Below are 6,014 nucleotides of genomic sequence, written 5' to 3'. Positions count from 1 at the left end.
TAACCGAGCTCGAGGTCAGCTTTGTAGTTCAACTCCGAATAAACTCATTGAAATGCAGGTTTGAAATCGTTCGCCGAGCTGGGTTGTTGGATGAACAAGCTCTCTCCATCTTTCCTTGCAAGCCGGTTACACGTATCATATTATTATTGTTTCCCGCCTGGTTGGTTGATCCTAATGCTCAAACGTATGGGCCGCCGACTCGACAATATGGCCGTGGCATTGCTGCTGGGCCAAAAGAAACAACTGGCTCATGATAATGGCCATTCCTTGCCTCGTTCTGGGCAAAGGGAAGTTTAATGAGGCTTTGCCTTCAAAGCTGCCTCCTCCTAAATTGCCGAGCACGATTATCAGTAAACCTCTGCTTTTTCAATGTCCTAGTGTAATGGGCTGAGGCAGCCAGGCGTGGAGCTGGCCACTTGAAAGCCCAATCTCCCTCCCCATCATTTCACATCTCCTCCTGTGCAATGGTCTAATGCCAATTTTGCCCTCTTCTGCATGTTTGCTTCGAGACGACAAAAGAGCTCTTGTTCAGCTGCGGAGACCACTGATTGTTTTTGTCGATCGGCGGATGAAGACCGTGACAGTATATTGTCACAAGTGCAAATGACTCTCATCTTGATATTATGCTCTTATGCATTGAGCTTTATTGCGCATGATAATGTCTTCTACAAAGTAAAATTTTCATGTAACAACAGTTTAAACAACAATCCAGCAAAAAAAATTATGATTAGAATCACAATTAACTCCTCTTGGGAGAAAGGGAGGGTGCAACAACAATAGGTGCTATTTCCATCAATTACCCACATTGTGAAATGTACATTTGTCAGCATGGAGTCGATTTCCCCCCCCCCCCAGGAAGTAAACTGACACGCTGTCCCGTGAGAGAGTATATACTGTACTTCTAGTAACTCTTAAGTAGAATGGTGACCAGGAACTCGTATACATACCAGTTCACTTTCTGGGGGGAATCGACTTCATGCTGATGATGGCCAGGGAGTCAGAAATGCATCAATGGATCATTTCCTTTCTCCAGGGTGTGAGCTGACAATCTTGCCAAAAATTAGTTATGGTACTTGCTTTTCACAGACTGAAACTGAGCCATTTTGCGCATTTGATGTTGATGTTTATTTTCACGACTGCAACTCGAAGTTCTTATTAACTGGTAATTGGTACCTAAACTGGGTCGCTGTGAGACGGGCAATGTCTGTTGGTCAGAACTCCTGCGACAAGTTCTGGTGTGGCACAGTGATTCATTGTTACCATTCCAGTTCATATATACACTACATGGCTGAAAGTATGTGGACACACCTTCTAATTAATGGATTTGGCGATTTCAGCCACACCCATTGCGAACAGGTGTATAAAATCAAGCACATAGCCATACAATCTCCATAGACAAACATTGGCAGTAGAATGGGCCGTACTGAAGAGCTCAGTGATTTTCAACGTGGCACCATCATAGGATGGATGCCACCTTTCCAACAAGTCAGCTCATCAAATTTCTGCCCTGCTAGAGCTGTACCGGTCAACTGTAATTGCTGTTATTGTGAATTGGAAACGTCTAGGAGCAACAACAGCTCAGCCGCAAAGTGGTAGGCCACAGAAGCTCACAGAACGGGACCACCGAGTGCTGAAGCGCGTAGCATGGAAAAATAATCGGTCATCGGTTGCAACACTCACTACCGCATTCCAAACTGACTCTGGAAGCAACGTCAGTACAAGCACTGTTTGTCGAGAGTTTCATGAAATGGGTTTCCATGGCCGAGCAGCTGCACACAAGCCTAAGGTCACCATGCACAATGCCAATCATCGGCTGGAGTGGTGTAAAGTTCACCGCCATTGGACTCTGGAGCAGTGGAAACGCATTGTCTGGAGTGATGAATCACGCTTCACCATCTGGCAGTCCGACAGACAAATCTGAGTTTGGCGGATGCCAGGAGAACACTACCTGTCTGAATGCATAGTGCTATCTGTAAAGTTTGGTGGAGGAGAAATAATGGTCTGGGGCTGTTTTTCATGGTTCGGGCTGGGCCCCTTCGTTGCAGTGAAGGGAAATCTTAACACTGTAGCATACAATGGTATTCGAGACAATTCTGCGCTTCCAACTTTGTGGCAACAGTTTAGGGAAGGCCCTTTCTGTTTCAGCATGACAATGCCCCCGGGCACAAAGCGATGGTTTTTTCGAGATCAGTGTGGAAGAACTTGACTGCCTGAACATAGCCTTGACCTCAACCCCATCGAACACCTTTAGGATGAATTGGAATGCCGACTGTGAGCCAGACCTAATTGCTGAACATCAGTGCTTGACCTCACTAATGCTGTTGTTGCTGAATGGAAGCAAATCCCCATAGCAATGTTCCAATATCTAGTGGAAGCCTTCCCAGAAGAGTGGAGGCTGTTGTGGCAGGAAAAAGGGGGGGGGGGAACCAACTCCATATTAATGCCCATGATTTTGGAATGAGATGTTGGATGAGCAGTTTTCCACATACTTCTATACCAACACATCACCTCCAACTTAGAAGGCATCTGTGTGGTCCTCAAGCTTTTGTAGACTGAGATTAAAGCCTGTAGTCACCAATGGACAAAAGCAGAGATGTCGATTTAGATTTCACCCTGATTGTGGGCTCATCAGGACAACATACTGTCATTGTTTTTTCATGACCATATTAGGCTCATTAATATAACTGAATCGAACCCCCAAACTTGACGGGGCGGCAGGGCACCAAATGAGTCCCATCACAGTGCTTGCTGCACGACCTGCCAGCAACAAGTGTCGCCTGCCATGCGAGCGCGTTGTCTCTGACCATTCAGGACATTTGCAGCCAGGAATATTAAATTCAACAAAAGAAGTACACTGACTCTATGACACGACGCTGACTCCAGAACTCCAAAACTATAAAACCGAGCAGCATGAAACTTTGTATGCATACTCTGAAAACTCCAAGGAAGTGCATGACTGAAAATTTGGTGTTTGGGTTAATTAAAACACCCCTTTTGAAGATAATTAACGGCCTTATTTAATTATGTCCTTTATCAGACGCATCCTCGGCCACCTCACTCTCCGGGAGCTTGAGGTGTATCCTGGGTTACCTCGCTGGGATCTGAAGCCACCATATTTTTTGGCCTGCTCAACCATGCCTTGACTTGAAACAGGCCTCAACGATTTTTTAACAATTAAGTTTTTTTTCCTTCACTTACCTCACTCATATTATCGAATTCCTCATCATCATAGTGACGAATCGCTCAATACCTTCCATTGCTTATAAACGCCCGGAGACAATAGCGTTCGTGGCTTTATTTCAATTTCCGCACATGCCATACCTCCATAATCTCTTAAACTATGCCGAATTACAAAATTTAAGCACCAGAATAGAACTTAGCAGTAGTTCCAGCTGCTAAAAAAAGTGTTCATTTGTCCAACTCGGACATTGCTTGGGCGTTTTCGGGAAGTGTTTAATATGGCGGATCATTGCTTGCCAAGCCAGCCATTCCTCATCAACTGTTTCGTTAGAGTGCTTCCTTAAGTGCATAAGCCACTTGGCGAGCACTCTACAATATTCACTGTCACTGAATACTTTATTTTAGCATACATACATACATACAAATATAGCATTTCTCAAAGTTTTATTTACTTTTTCATTTCCAGTTGGCCCCTGTGACACGTGATGTCGCATTTACTGCCAATAGCGTCGACAATAAAGAGCAGTGTTGCTTGGTTTATAGAGACCACGTGATGATAAATGGTGATGAATGTGATGATCTTGACAGTACAACTTTGAGAAATATTTGTTCATTCACGAGCATCAAACTGCATCATGGTATCGCATTTCATTCATTTTGTTATTACGGTCTGCATTTGGAATGGTAATTTGTGGACATCCTGAATACGGATGAAAACAATCCAAATCGAATCGTCCCATTAAAAATACTCGAAAATACCGGTACATATCAAAGTAAGAAGTCGAGGAGTGAATGGGAAAGCAAATAGGCCAACTGATTGATTTGGGGGTGACTACAAATGCTAGACGAGAGGAAGTGACGATGCTACAGATGAGGATTGAAAGAATTGGTTGGTTGGGTAAAGCTTATGATGTTACCCAGCCAATAAAGTCAGACTGGAGTGGTACCTTGTATATGGGATCGAGAATGCTACAGATCTATCACTCTGTGTGAATCCATGCGAGTGGAGTGGAAGCTGAACATTGCATTTTTGAAATTGTGCATACTTTCCATCCAATATGGGTTTTAACCATACTAAAACGGGTTGATGGGTTTAAAGAAAGAAAATGGGTCGAAGCCACTAAATATGGGTCACTTACCATGTAAGTTTAAGGTGCCATTGGAAAGATGAGTCATTGGCAGAGCTCTGCTTGGCTATTCATTGTCGGCAGATTCACCAGCGTCACTTGGTTCTTAAACCACTGACTTAGTGCAAATTACGGGTGGACAGGGAATCCTTTCGATCCCTCCCCACCTGGCTGTTGTGTTGGTGGTTATAGATCGTGCGCTGTTACAACACACAGACACAGACACAGACACAGACACACACACACACACCCATCAAGGATCGGTCATAGGTTGAAATGGCATTTTGTAGGATTGGAGGGCCTTAGAACCACCACTACTACAACAACAACAACCCTGTGATTAACAGATAAAATGGAGAGAACAGGAAATACAGCAATCCTGTGATTTTAGGTTTGAAGCACAGTACTTTTAGAATATGTAAGGAGACTTTTAAGACATTGTTAATTTTGCCTTCAAAATTTGGTCACGATGTGTGGGGGGAGAGAGGGAGAGAGAGAGAGATGGAGAGGGGGAGAAGGAGAGTATGTATGTACAGACTCTGTACAGAGTATGGTCACAATGGATGTGTGCATGTCCTTGTCACACACCCAATCTGCTCCCTAAGTTTCCTCCGTATTTGTCCACAACTTTTTGAGATATCGTGCTCCATTTCAGTTCAGCTCCATTTATCAATGGTGAAGAATCACTTCCAAAAAATTTCGGATCCTGATTCAGATCATCACCAAAATTGAATCAATTATTCCTTGTCACACTCCCAACCGGTCCACCAAGTTTCGTCTGTATCCGTCTACGTTTTGAGATATTGTGCTATTTCTCGTTTTTGGCCCTATCCCTCATTGGTGAAGAATCACTTAAAAAATTATAGTAGCCGGATACAGATCTTCACCAAAATCTAATCAGTTCGTCCTTGTCACGTTCCCAACCTCTCCACCAAATTTCATCTGAATCCGTCGACAACGTTATGAGATAGCCTGCACACAAACATACAAACAGACGGAGGTGAAAACATAACCTCCTTCTACCTTCAGTGGCGGAGGTAAAAAAAATCCTTTGCTTCTTTTGATGGGTAGCACACAATGCTCTGTTGATTCTACTCGTGGGCACTCCCGCCCTCTGGGGACAAAGTACCCTCCCCGGCATACCTTCTGTGGGCAATGTGCTGCAGCAGTCTTGGAAAAGCACTTTATAATTTTTGTCATTTTAGAAATAAATTTTATGAATCATGACATATCATATTCCATATCATAAAACAGCGGAAATTGATTTGTAATACCAGCTACCACAGAAGGTGGTGCTATTTCCACGTGTCAATTTTTGAGTTTCAGTGACATCCACGTTGGCTCCATCATTGTCAGATCATGGTTGCCATGTTGTCTTTTCGTGTGGGATTAAGGGTTGTGCTTCAGTTGCAGAATTTTAATTCAAATCAAAAATTATCATCACTCTACAGGTGGTAGTGCAACTCACTGTGAGCCAGCCCGTGTGTTTCTTGCTTCACCTGGGATATACGTTGTCCTCTGCTAAAAGCAATGTATCTGGGGATTGTCTATGGAGCGGTTCTAGTGTAGGAAATGGCACATTGATAGACAGGCCATGCTGTGCATTCGTCTGATCGGCCCCTTGTACCACTCCCTCTCTCTGTTGGTTATTTACTTCCTTTTGGACAATCTTCTCTGTCCTTTGTGCAGACACAAATTCCTGGATTT

The sequence above is a fragment of the Eptatretus burgeri genome, chromosome 5 (assembly GCF_056783735.1).
Source record: "Eptatretus burgeri isolate ZD-2024b chromosome 5, Ebu_testis_v1, whole genome shotgun sequence".
NCBI lineage: Eukaryota > Metazoa > Chordata > Myxini > Myxiniformes > Myxinidae > Eptatretus > Eptatretus burgeri.
This window is presented reverse-complemented; position numbering follows the sequence as displayed.